This window comes from Triturus cristatus, chromosome 8, assembly GCF_964204655.1.
Source record: "Triturus cristatus chromosome 8, aTriCri1.1, whole genome shotgun sequence".
Lineage (NCBI taxonomy): Eukaryota > Metazoa > Chordata > Amphibia > Caudata > Salamandridae > Triturus > Triturus cristatus.
The window spans coordinates 141,986,561-142,000,541 of record NC_140591.1 but is presented as its reverse complement, the minus strand read 5'-3'; the positions used below and the strand labels follow the sequence as shown (position 1 = coordinate 142,000,541).

The 13,981-nt window shown below is 45.3% G+C and overlaps 1 long non-coding RNA gene across 2 annotated transcripts in view; it reads right to left on the bottom strand.

Annotated features, from left to right (window-relative positions):
• Positions 1 to 533: 533 nt before the first annotated feature.
• Positions 534 to 13,981, bottom strand: part of LOC146801694 (uncharacterized) — a 985,270-nt gene continuing 971,822 nt past the window's right edge. The window contains exon 4 of one of the 2 annotated variants that reach the window (XR_014967644.1): positions 534 to 4,686. This is a non-coding gene — a long non-coding RNA (uncharacterized LOC146801694). The remainder of the gene's footprint in view (positions 4,687 to 13,981) is intronic. The other variant, XR_014967645.1, reaches the window with a different exon arrangement.

The window sequence follows — 13,981 nt, the reverse complement described above, 5'->3', positions numbered from 1 at the left end:
TTTACTTTAAAATTTTAATTTGTGATGGTATCTTTGGGTACACAATCTCTTTTCAGGTTGGTCTCACTTCTTCGTCAAATTGCATTTAATTCTTCATCATCTTCTTCATTTATTTCCAAATTCTCAAAGTCTTCAATAATGACATACATCCATTCAGGACCTTTGAATTTTGTGCTTCTTTGTTTGGAATCTTTATTTAATTGTTCAGTCTGACTTGATACCTCGTTTACTTGATCCGGTTCCTCATTTATTGTTTTGAGGCGGTAGCTCACTCTCTTGATGGCACTAGGCCGATTATCGCCTTTTCGGACTCTTTTGGCTTGTACTGCACTTTCACTTTCTTCAAGTGTTCTTTTGTTTTCATTAGTTTGTGGCACCACTTGGTTAATTTCGTTTTCAGAATCTCTCTCTATCTGACCTTGTCCAGGGCTTATTTTTTTAGTGTCACCTGTCTGGATGCGTTCTTCTTCCTTAATCTGACCCTGTTCAGGTTTTATTTTAATTTGCTTTTCTTCTTCTTCCACCTGAACTTGTTTTTCTTTTCCTGTCTGGTCCTGATCAGGTCTTACTGCACTTTGGCTTTCTGCAGCCTGAACACGTTCTTCTAAGCCTATCTGTCCCTCCTCAGACTCAGGAGCTGTGGTTTCAGTTTCTTCCGTCTGAGTAGATTGTTCTCTCCTTGACTGGTCCTGCTCAGGTTCCCTAACTGTTGTATTTTCACTCTCCTGAGCATGTTCTTCTACTCCTACCTGGCCCTCACTCTTTTCCTGACTGACTAATCTGGTTTGGCTTCTTGTTCTTACAATTACTTCAGGTATTTCTACTATTGGGATCCAATCATCCTGACTGGTGCTCGGTTGTTCTTGGTCAGCTACTTCAGGATCTGTTATTCTGGATCCTTCATCTGTACAACCTTCAGCATACCCAACTGCTTGAGTCAGTTGAGATCCGTCTTCGTCAGGTGCTGGTACTCTTTTGGTATGGCTTGCATGAATCCAATTAGGCAAGCCTGCACATTTTACTGCGGTCGTTGTAACTTATATAACCTGATGTGGTTTTTCCCACCTTGGTGCTAGGCACTATTCTCAAGTGTGATTCTTCACAACTACCCAGTCGCCAGGGTTCATATCATACGCTTGGTTCGGCTGCCTGGCGACTGCGTCTTCTCCAACCTGGTAAGAGATAGAACGCACTCGGTCAGCCAACTCTTTGCAATTCTCTAGCACCAAATCATCAGATATATTCAACAGCTTGTGTCCTGGTATGCTTGCTTGTCTCATTGCTCTTCCCATGAGTATTTCATGGGCACTCAATCCGGTATTCTTGTCTGGTGGTGTGGATGCACACACTTTTCCCAAACTTGACTTAATTGTGCCATTTAATTGTTCTACCACTCCTGAAGCCTCTGGGCGGTATGCGCAGTGCAGTTTTTGTTCAATTTTGAATGCTTCACAAATTAACCGAATTATTTCATTATTAAAATGAGACCCTCTATCTGATTCAATAGTTACTGGAAAACCAAATCGAGGAATGAGCTCTCTCAATAGGAGTTTGGCCACAGTCAAGCTGTCGTTTCTTCGGGTTGGGTATGCTTCCACCCACTTTGAAAATAAACAAACTATGACAAGTACATATTTTAATCCTCCACAAACAGGTAACTGAATGAAATCTATTTGAAGCCTTACACATGAACCTTCTGCTTTTCCAATTCTTCCCATACTGACTATGGTTTTCTTGCCTGGATTAATTTGTTGACAGGTTAAGCATCTCTGGCAAAGAATCTCTGCGACATTTCTGAACTTTGCATTAAACCAATCTTGTCTGAAAAACCTTATCATTGCATCCCTGCCTATATGGGTATCTCCATGATACATCCTAGCCATTGGAGCAAGCATCCAGTCTGGCATTACTGGCCTGCCATCTAAGTAAACCCATACACCATCTTCTGCCCTTCTGTGACAACCAACTTTCTCCCACTCCTCTCTTTCTTTTGTTTCCACCTCATCTTGTAGTTCTCTTACTTCTTTCCATGTTTCTAATCCTGAAAGCAGCATAAGTTGGCAGCTGAATCCACATGTTTCAATTTTTCTGTTCACTGCTATTTTATATTTGGTGCAGTGTTGGGCAACCTGTTCAGCATATCGGTTACCTGCCATCACATGGTCATTTCCTGACTGATGTGCAGCACACTTGACCATTGCCACTTCTTTTGGTAATTGTATAACCTCAAGCAATTCTTTCACAAAATTTCCATTTTTAATTGGAGACCCTAAAGAAGTCATGAAATCTCTCTGCATCCAGAGCTGGCCAAAGTCATGCATAACCCTGTAACCATACTGACTATCAGTGTAAATGGTTACTCTCCAATTTTTCCAATTTTTGCAAACTTTAATTAAAGCTATCAATTTGGCTACTTGTGCAGACTTGACTCCTGGTAAATGTTATGCTTTGACTAATCCTGCTAATGTACACACAGCATAAACAGCACTTAGTCCACCTTCCTCATGGCGTATACACAAGCCATCTACAAAGAGCTCATGTTCAGCATTCTCCAAGGGTTCCTCCTGTATGTCAGGATGGGGTTTGGTACTGAGTTCCGTCACGTCAAGACATTCATGTTCAACTTCATCTTTCACCTCCTCATTGTATGGATCTGGCAACAAGGTAGCTGGGTTAAGAACAGTACATCTGACTATGGTCAAGTTTTCAGCCCCTGGTATAATTCTTTCGTACTTTGTCATTCTACGAGGGGTAAGATACTGCGTTTGGGTTCTTGTTAAAAGAATTTCAACTGCATGTGGGACGTACACTTTTACGGGGTGTCCCATCACAATAGATTCGCTCTGTTCCAAACTCATGCACGTTTCAGCTACTGATTTTAGACGACCAGGTAATGCAGATGCTACAGGGTCCAAAGTAGCAGAAAAATATGCCACCGGACGTCGCATTAGACCATGTCTCTGTGTTAAGACTGAGAGTGCGCAATTATCTCTCTCACAACAAAACAGTACAAATTCTTACGAATAGTCAGGCATACCTAAAGCAGGTGCTTCACACAAAAATTTTCGTAATTTTACGAAGGCTTCCATGCTTTGATCATCCCACTCTATTGGGTCTTTTGCTCGCTTCTTTGTCATTTGTATCAGGGGTTTCGCCAATAGGGAAATCTCTACAATCCATTGTCTGCAATATCCTATAACACCAAGAAACATACTTATTTCTTTTTGGGTTTGTGACAATTTAATTTGACTTATTATTTATATTCTCTCAGAGGTCACTTTTCTTAGTCCTCGCTGTATCTGATGTCCCAAATATTTAACTGTAGCTTAGCAAAATTGTAATTTCTCTAGGGACACCTTATGTCCACTTTTAGCTAGATGGTTCAATAAAGCAATGGAATCAGTAACACAGTCATCCCTTGTTTTCGATGAGACTAACAGGTCATCAATATACTGTACCAGGACTGACTCCCTAGGTAATACTAATGTTTCGAGACACTTTTTCAATATTTGGTTAAAAATCGAAGGACTTTCAGTATACCCTTGAGGAACGCGATTCCAAACTTAAATACGATCCTCAAATTTGAAAGAAAATAAAAACTGACTATCAGGATGCAATGGAATGGAGAAAAAGGCATGGCACAAATCAATTACTGTAAACCAACCTGCCTTCCATGGTATCTGGTACAAAATCACTGAAGGGTTAGGTACTATTGGGCAACATGGCACAACAATCTTGTTTATCTTTCATAAATCTTGTACTACCCTATATTTTCTGTTAGGTTTCTTAATGCCAATTATAGGTAAATTACAAGGACTACTCATTATTTCTTTAAAATGCCTTGTTCAATCATTCGATCGATTTTGGCTGCAACACCAGCTTTTACTTCGGGACTCATTTTGTATTGTCGTGTATTTGGATAAACTGCACCTTCTTTTACAGTCACTTTTACGGGATCTACATTTTTCATTAATCCCACACTTCAGGATTTACTGTTGTTTTGACCTCATCTGGTAAGTCATCTTTGGTCATCACAGTATATAATTCATCTACTTCTGATCCTTGTTTTGCTAGCATGATTTTGTACACTCTGTCTTCGTCTGGAGTCTGAATAGCAACACCATCCAGTGTGCAAAATATGGTGAAATTCATCTTGCACAATAGATCCCTGCCAAATAAGTTCACAGGACTGGAGTCACACACTACGAACGTATGCATTTTTTTGAATTTTACAATACATACCTCCATTGGTTTTGTAATAGGGGTCCTAATTTGTTTATTAGAAACGCCCGCTATTTGGATTGCTTCTCCCGAGAGGGATAAGTTTGGGATGTCTGCTGTTCTCACAGTAGAACGGGTAGCGGCAGTGTCCAATAAAAAGGTAATGTCATTTCCTTCCACCTTACCATCAATATATGGACCTGACTGATCTACCGGCAAGGATGCGCCAAGTACGCACTCCTCTTCCTCCCCCCTCAGGCACCGTCATAAGGTGCTGTCATCAAAATAAAAATCCTGCAAAAGAAATTGCGATGTTACAAAATGTTTCTTACCTCTTCCTTCTTGAAATCCCGTGTCCGTACTGTACTTGGCTTGACTCACAAAATTTGGCATAGGGGCAGGTGGCAATTGACTCTGTAGGTTTACAACCTGCTGCGGTTAACTCATTATCACCTCATTCTGCATCTGTGAATTTAAATTTTGATTTGGGCCATTATTGTTCTGTATACTTTTACACTCGTTTTTCCAATGCTCCAATTTTCCGCACCCGTGACAGGGAAACCTTTTCTTTGCTTCCTCTCTGCTCAATCGCCCTTTTGCTTTATCCCCACTATTCTCACCATGACCTTGGCCCCTACCTGTTCCAGCCTGATTTTGTAACTTCCTCCTCTAAATTCTTTCGTCTATTGTCAATTCCATCTCCGCAGTACTTTGAATATTTTAGGATCTCATTTATGGGCTTCGCTTGCCAGCACAAATTGTGCTGCTAAATCATTTGGGATATTTCTTGTCTTAACCCTGACACAAACCGATACACAAAATGAGTCATGTCCTTATCTCCGATATTTTCAAATCCACTATACTGCTTGAACACCTATAAAAGGCGCTCATAGTAAGCATGTACAGACTCATCCTTTTCCTGGGTTGTTCTTTCTATTTTTATCCAATCTGTTTCTTTTGGGGGAATTTTCCCTTCTAAGAAAGTGAGTACCTGTTTATATTTCTTCCTAACCTCCTCTGACGGGGCTCCTGTTTTCTCATTTCTCGGGTACTCACCACTAGGCCAATCAACTGTAATTTTACATTCGGTCCACAAATCAGCAGGCACCCTATGTCAAATAAACCATCCAAATCTTTCAACAAAACCTTCAAACCTTCACAAACCTCTCAACTTGCCTGTACCATTCCACTTGTTTTTCTCTCAACTTAGGAAAATCATTTGTAAATGATAAAATATCCTGTCGGGTTCATGGGACATGTACATATCCCCCTCCTGGAACCTCTCTCATTGGGTATAATCTTTCAGCCTTCTCTGTTTCTTTCATCAAATGTTCGGATGTCGATCTATTTGCTTGTGCTTCCTCCTTTTTCTTTGTCCATCTAACTTTCCATCTATCTAAATCTCCCCATTTTTGCAATATTGTCATCAACTCCTTTATCTGCAATTTTCTTCCTGACATATTCATGTTTTCCAAATCCCTTTGTAGAAAATTCTGCTCTCTAGGGTTTCTGCAACAACTTGGATCTCCCTATTTCAATTCCCATTTCAGAGGCCAAATTTTTCATGAAATATTTTCGTGTTTCGGGTTATGTTTCTGCAAATGAACAGCAATTCTTCCTCACGATAGGTGTTTAACCTATCCAGTCCTACATTCCCAGCTATCATTTCTTCTAATTCAACTCTTAATTTGAAAATGTCCAATATTTTCGGTGGTGGGTTTGGTTTTTCTATTTCTTGTGCCCATCTTTCTATTTCTTCTGGGGTTACTATTGTGGCACTCTTCGTCCCTGTGGATGTCTCGATTTGTATTTCTTTTGAGCAACCTGGTGTGACTCTCCTAGGTGTGTCATTTATTTGCCCTCTTATCGGTAAGTCCATTAATTAAATCACTGACTCACATTCACTAGCTTGGTCATCAATTATTATTTTCTCTTTTCTTGGTTCAACGATGGGAGTAGTCATGACAGGTGTTTTAGGACAATTTGATTTATCCCCATATAATGGGACAACAGGACCTATGGTCACTGGTATAGTCAAAGCTTCAGGATGCGTGTTTAACTGTGTATTTTCTGTATTAATTCACTTTAATTGTTATTTATTGCTTCCCTTTCTCTTTCTTGAAGTACCCTTTTCATTGTTTTGTCATGTACAACCTGTGGAATTAAAGGCGTATCTAAAACTGGGGCACTTGGGTTTGTTCTATTCGGCCCTTCCTGATAAGGAGGAGGATTTTTCATTAAAATATCTTCTAAATAATCATCTTCTGAGTCTCCACTATCTGTCATTGTTAAGTTCTTTGTCTTTGTCGGTGCATTTTCCTCCAACCTGTTCCTCAGTCATTAGTATATGATATAATCCTTCAGCCACCATGGCTTGTCTCCACTGTTTCATCTGACTATCTCGAGTTTCACAGGGAAATTTTAGATAAAATCTACTTAGGTTTCTGTTACTTCGTGATCTATCGTGCTCAAATGCTTCAGTTTCCCATTCTTCTAATACTTCGTACTGGGTCAATCTAGGTCTAGGTTCTAATTAATTCATTCTAGTGCTTAAGTTATGTAAGACTCTCCCGTTAAATGTTCCAAATTCGGGGAAAGCTAATGTTCCATCGTCTTTTGTGTACTCTATCCAATTTTCTAACCATACACAGGTATGATAGTCTCTTTTCACCATCATGTATGATGCAGGCGTTTTCGGGGAAGGGATAAGAATCCCTTCTCGAGATTTAATGGGTTTATCCTTCTTAAAATAATTTAAAATTTTCTGCATAAATGAAATTTTTCTCTTTTCTCCATACACTGCGTGTGAATTCTGGTTAAGATACTGTTCGTAAGCAAATCCAATAAACCTTCTTTCTGGATGGGTCCCTATTAAAGTCGGATCGTACATACAAGTTCCAGTGTCTTTTATTATTCTTGGGGACTCTATGGTTATGACCAATCAAACAGAACAGAATACAACGAATAACAGGTGTTAATGCATAAATCAATAATACAATCCACAATATTCTCAACCAAACTAAATAGAACCCTAACCATTGCTCTGCTACCAAGGAAAACTGATCCAGCGGATTACCAGCTTGGGTTACTCACACACCATATACTCACCTGGGCCCATAAACATTCATACAAATAAGCTAGTAGTACCGCCGGAGTCAATTTTGTTTACCTGCAAGATTTTGTTATTTTACCCAAATCGTACTAATCCAATTTCCTTGACAATAAATTTCCTCTGGTCAATGAATCTAGGAGCAAGTAGTATAGGGAGAAATAAGATTAAAGGGTTTATCCAACAATCACAGACTCGAAGAGTTTTAAAAGTTTTATCTAATCAATAATTTTGTGAGTCAAAGATCAAATACATGTTAACATTGAGTTTCATTCAGGAAAGAAATCATGTTTAGTTCAAATAATACATCTCAATACATTATTGTGATGACAGTACCTGAAAAGGGAGAAGAAGAGAGCAGGTACAAAGACAGATTTCACATAATTATATTTATCTAAGGTGAAAGATGAACCCAACTCCTTGAAGATGGGCCAGATGGAGTTCACCGGGACAGGTCCAGAACTGGGAAGGAGACCTCTTCTAAGTGCAACGCCAACGTCGCACCTCTCTCTGGCACTACTCCACTCGATCTTTCTTCCGCAATTACCCTTCTAGATGATTGGACACTTTGTTATAATTGTTGCTCTTGTCCGGGTCGATGGGTTAAGTTCTCATGAGATTTTCCCCAGCTTGTCCTTGGCTGGGTTTCAACGGTGTCATAATGGTTCCGGGCAGGGTTCACCGGTGCATCTTCAGTATCGGCCTGGCCGGGGATTGACTGCACTCGGGCAAAGAGGTCTTTGAGCGAGTTCTCCTTCGCAGTGGATTTGTTCCATTTGCCCCGGGATGATGTCATGCTCAGGTCCCCATGCTGGCAAGGCCCCGCCACCACGTGTCAGTGAGGGCGGTAAACCTCTATGGTCGCACGGCACCCGGCCAATGCAGATGAACATCGATTAAGTCACCACCGGGGCAGCAGGTGGTCAACGGTGCTCAGCGGGGCCCCCGGGACCTACAGGGTGCTGCAAGAATCACACAGTAAGCGCCCAGCTGCCACACAGGTTTCAGTTCAGACTCGCGTCACCTGCAAAAGTACCCCCAAGCAGGATGCAGGCTGATGCGGAGAGGGGGCAGGGCCAGGATGCACCAAAACTCGTGGGCCTCCCAAGGGCAGGGCGCCCAGAGTGCACGGTATTGGAGGCTGGAAGCTGAAGGCCTCGCAGAGCAAGGGCCCAGCCCTGAAGTCTGCACCACAGTGGCCAAATAAGTAGGGGCGGAAAGTTTGTTGCAGGCAGGCACAGTTCCAACGTTGCCGCCTCCAGCAAACAGGCCGCCTCTCTGCCGCGACCCTCCGGCGGCCCCGGGAGACAGCGGTCGCAGCAAAGAAAGGGGGCAGCAGAACCCACCGCCACCGGTCCCAGGATGTCTCGCGAAGCTAAAGACTACGATATATCCGGGCGTTCACCGCACTTGCTCCAGGCCAGGAAGCCTCTCGAGGGTCGTCACACTCCCCAGGTGCACCCTAGGTAGGACGCCACTCCGTTCAGTGTCCGGTCGTCAGGGCAGCCACTGATCGCCACGCTCGTCGCCAGTGGGCCCCAGGCAGCAGGATGCGTCCCCAGGTCCGGTTGTCCGCCTCTGCCGCCCCTCAGCTTTTCATGGCCCAGCGCCGTCGGTCTTGACTGCAACAGGTGCGGCAGTGCCACCCCCAGCGACACACCAACATCCGGAGAACAGGCCCGGTCCGGGCCGATTGCCGCAGAGATGTCCACCGAGTACCGGGGAAACTCAGCTAGCGGAGCGCCGGGTGTCACCAAGCAATATGCTTCACAATTCCGCCATCTCTTGTGCGGATAGACGCCAAAACTGGTGCTTATGGTGCGACGTGGGGAGGAGAGAAGGCAGAGCGCGTCTTAGCTCGCCGCCATCTTGACCACGCCTCCCATTTGACACTTTAGGAGATCAAATGAAAAGATGGAGAAGAGCTGGAGTAACGGAGGGTTTATATCCAGTATTAATGGCTGAGGATCAAGACGGGAGTTAATGTAAGGCAAAAACGAAACACATAGGTGTGACAGGGATGGGATGTGATGAATCTGATGATGAGTTGTTGGAAGTTATTCTAGTCAAAAGACCTCCACCTTATCAAGAAACACCAACACCAAGTGCTCCTATGATGGGAACTCCGTTGGTTCCACAAGTTCTATATGACCCAACAGTTATCCGAGCATCACAAGAAAAGGAAAGAGATGCATTGAATAAAACAAAGAAGAGATAATTCAGAAAATAAATCAGTTAGGTTTGAATGCTAAACCATTGACAGTACCAGTAACTATTGGTCCTCTTATTCCATTGTATGGTGACAAACGTGGTATACCGAAACCACAAAATATGACAGTCACACTGAATAGTGTGAGAAAAGAGATAGTGATGTTAGAAGATCAAACTAGTGACAGTGATTCGAATGTTTCATTATTAGATCTCCCAAATCTTGAGACTGTGACTGAGACCCCAAAAAGAATTACACCTATAGATACAAGGAGGAAAGTAACAACTTACCCCAGTGACTAGACATTTTACTGGATTTTCACCTGAAGATCTAGAAGAATGGGCAAAAGGATTACAGAAAAAAAAACCCAATCAAAAACTATAGATATAGGCAAATTGAGAGTGGAATTGGAGGAAATGATTATTGGTACAATAAGCTCAGAATGATTAGGTTCATTTGGAGATGAAGAATTGTTGTTTTTGGGGGGGCGTGGCCAGCAGTATGGCGGACTAGACGTGTCCGACCGGAGCTCTGTGGGCCGACAAAAGATCCTGACATTATATGCACGCACATCGGCAAATTGAGCGACAAAACCTACAGGCGAGGTGCTGGAACATATGACCCGTGTTCCGAGGAGGTCGTACCTTCAGAAATCCTTCTGCCGAGGTAAGGAGCTCGGTCTGAAGCAGAGCCTGGGCAAAGGAGAAAATGGCGGTGGTCTGATCGGAGCTGTGGAAGCGGCGGCAGCTGCGGGAGATAGCCTGACAATAGATCAGAGGCTGGGTCACGACCGCGAACGAGGAGGAGAGCGGGTTGCGGTGGAGTGCAGCGGGTGTCCCCGCCATTCCTCCCATATCTCCCGGACTTCTCTGGAGCCCCCCCACATCCATTGGGCGCGTAGTGCAGCGCCTGGGAGTTTTGCGGCGGGGGACGGGCGCGAGACGCAGCACCGCCCAGGAGAGAGCAGAGACCCTGGAATAGACGGCCGACGCCACTGGTAGTAATATCCGGAGCGCATCGGCAGAGGTGTTGTGGCGGGAGCACTCGCAGGCACTTCGGGAGCGGTGACTGCTCCAAAGACAAGACGCTGTGGACAGAGGGAGGCGCTGCGGCTCTGAAAATAGAGGCGGAGATCGGCGGGCCCTGAGGCAGTGGGAAGTGTGAACACTACAAGACAGTCAGATACGTTAGGGCGGCAGCCACAGAAGAGAGAGACTCCCGCCCCTTCCTAGAGTGGAATTATTGGCGATAAGGTGTAGAGAAAGCAAAATGAGGACTGCAACGATTAACCTCTTCAATGCCCGTGACGAGCTGGTCTCGTCATGGGCCGCGGTTGCGCTGTGCCCATGACGAGACCAGCTCGTCATAAACCCCGCCCGCTAATACAACGGCCGGCACAGGGCGGGCACTGAAGGGGTTAAGGTACAGGACGTGGTGAGAGGTTGAAGGAGAAGGAGGCATGGCTGCTAGGCTTTCGAGATAGAGCATCCCTGGAGTTTGAATGTCACAGCGGTAATGCTATATTCTGGGGGCAGCTTCCTTCCAATTCCCCCATCGCAGGGGCGCAGGACAGAGGACGCCGGTGTGAGGCAGGGATGTTGTGGGGGCATATACTATCCCAGAGCTCATATTGGTACCTGACTTCTGTGCATAGAGATAAAGCAACTGAGGGGCAAGTGACATTGGACAAAGGGGGCGTAAGTACAGGGGGTACTGGTGCGGTCCGGGAGCCAACGGGAAGACGGTTGGACACCAAGACCAACTGCTGTGAGTGGATGACCTTCACCTTCCCTTTCGCCCCCCTGCCTCTAGAGTGACAGGAGGTGGGAACCACGACTTGCAAGCAGAGGTGCTTGCCCAGCGTGAGAAACAGTTGTTACCCTGCCATAGTGAAGTGGAACCAGCAGACAGGGCCTAGGAAAAGAGCGCCTTGGGACTTGAACGGGACGCGATCATTCGACCCGCTCGGGTAGCGGCTCAAGATGGCATGAGATAAAGACTCTAAAACACAGAAGCAGGGAAGGATGGATAAGTTTGCTAAACGTCTACACGTGGGAGACCCCCCCTCCTTCCGGATCGGTGGACCCAGCGGATAACAATGTCCTCCTCCAGGCGATACAGTCCTCCAGAGAGGCCCTAGAGGGCAAGATTGACGAGATCAAAATAGATGTTAACTTACTCAGTCAGGACATGCGTAACGTGTCAGAGAAGGTAACGCAAGCGGAAAATCGCATATCAGAGGTTGAAGACACAACCACTGTCCTCACGAACAAGGTCACAGCCCTGTTAGCGGCTATGAAAGACATGCTATGGAGGGTTGATGACGCAGAAAACCGGGCCCGCAGGAATAATCTCTGCTTTCTTGGATTTCCAGAGGCCATTGAGGGGATGGATGCTGTGGCATACCTCCGGAGGTGGTTGATGGACACATTCCCGGATGCCCGCTTCTCGTCATGCTTCGTGATAGAAAGAGCGCACAGAATACCTGGTGTACGGCCACCGCTAGGGGCCTCCCCATGACCACTCATTGCGAAATTCCTGAATTACCAGGATAGAGACCTCATTCTCAAGGAGTTCAGACAAAAAGGAGATATTCGTTTGGACAACACAAAGATCATGGCGTTTCCGGACTACTTCCGCGAGGTACAGAAACAACGCAAAACGTTTGATTCTGTAAAGGACAAGCTACGTCAAATGCGAATCACATCCATGCTTTTGTTCCCTGCCAAACTTAAAGTGATATATCAAGAAAGGACTCTGTTCTTTAATACTCCAGAGGAGGCATGGCACTGGTTGAAGGAGCGCCCCATGCCGAGAACATCGGAAAACACACCGGCACTTTCGGGGAGATTCCCATCAAGAAACGGTAATAAACCCAAACCGCTGCGGCTCAAAGGGAGGAATATGGAGATTGCATACAGCGGAACACAGAGAGCGACGCAATATCGTAGTAGGAGAATAATAGGATCGGCGGCCCGGGCCTCCGACTCCGGGGTTTACACACTCACAGGGCCACCACAGACAGAGGATATGATAAGGCAGCGCTCTGCGGATTGCACGGATCAAGATATCATGACAGACTCGGAGGGTGAGCATCCATTGTTGAAGAACATTAACCTCCTAGAGAATCAGGCAGAGGCATCTACCGTGACCGAGATAGACAAACAGACTCAGCAAGCAGGTGCGGAAGAATGATGTGCAGAAATTGGCCCGGAGAACCGTAAGGACAATCTAAAGACAGTAGACCTTACACGCCAACCCACGTGTGCTGTATATCCTTTTCAAATTTGATTTTGGGTTCTTTCTTTTGAAGTGTTTGGATTGTTTATTTTGTGTGAAGACAGTGATGAGAAGCGTGCAGGCCTCAACGTCAGGTAGCAGACTTGGGGTGGGCAGACCTGGTTAAATAGAGCCCAGAAGAGCAGGGATCAGTTTGAGAGGGTAAGTTCGGGTGGGTGGGCGACAGACTTCTCTAATCCATACACGACAAAGTTGGTCCTGTTGACCCAAAGGATAGTCGGTTGGATGACCGGGGAGTATGGGAGGGTGGGGAATGGGGCAGGGGGACGGGGTTTTTACATTGTTAAATAGCATCATGGTGAGCAGGCAGTTATCAAAGGCACACAGACACAGCCGGAATGGGGTGGTAGAGACGACCGAAGCAGCAGGACAGACACACTGAATCACCGCGATGGCCACACCTAGCTTGGGGACATATTCGGTCCTCTCCTGGAACGTGAATGGGATGGGCAATAGAATTAAGAGGGGGTTTGTGGCGACCTACTTTAAACGACTGAAACTGGATGTAATCTTACTGCACGAGACACACCTAAAGGGGACTCTATGTGGGTTTATAGGCCGTGGGGCATATAAGACACTAGCATTCGCAGGGTTCTCAACTGGGGCAAGAGGAGTGGCAATACTGATTAGGAAAACCCCGCCTTTTCAAATTGAGCGTACGTGGACAGATCCAGGTGGCACATTCGTCGCGGTAAAGGGGATGTGGGACAGGAGAAACATTACTTTCATTAGCGTATATGCGCCCCCCAGACTACAGAAACAAACACTAGGAAAACTAGCGACAGTCTTGCTAGAAGCTGGATCAGACACACACATCATCGGGGGAGACTTTAATGATGTAATGGATCCCACAATGGATCGTACGACGACCCCCACAGGAGGTACTAAGGAGACGCCACTCAAAAAGTTCACCGATACACTGGCACTCACAGACGTATGGGGTAGGCAACACCTCCAGACCAGAGCCTATTCCATTTATTCGGGAGCGCACAGCGCCTTCTCACGTCTAGATTATATACTAACTCCAGTGGGAGAATTGGGGGACATACATAAAGTAGAATATCTGGCGAGAGGCCTTTCAGATCATTCACAGTGGGTACTCGGACACAACACTCAGCAGGGGAATGGAAACTCAACCCATG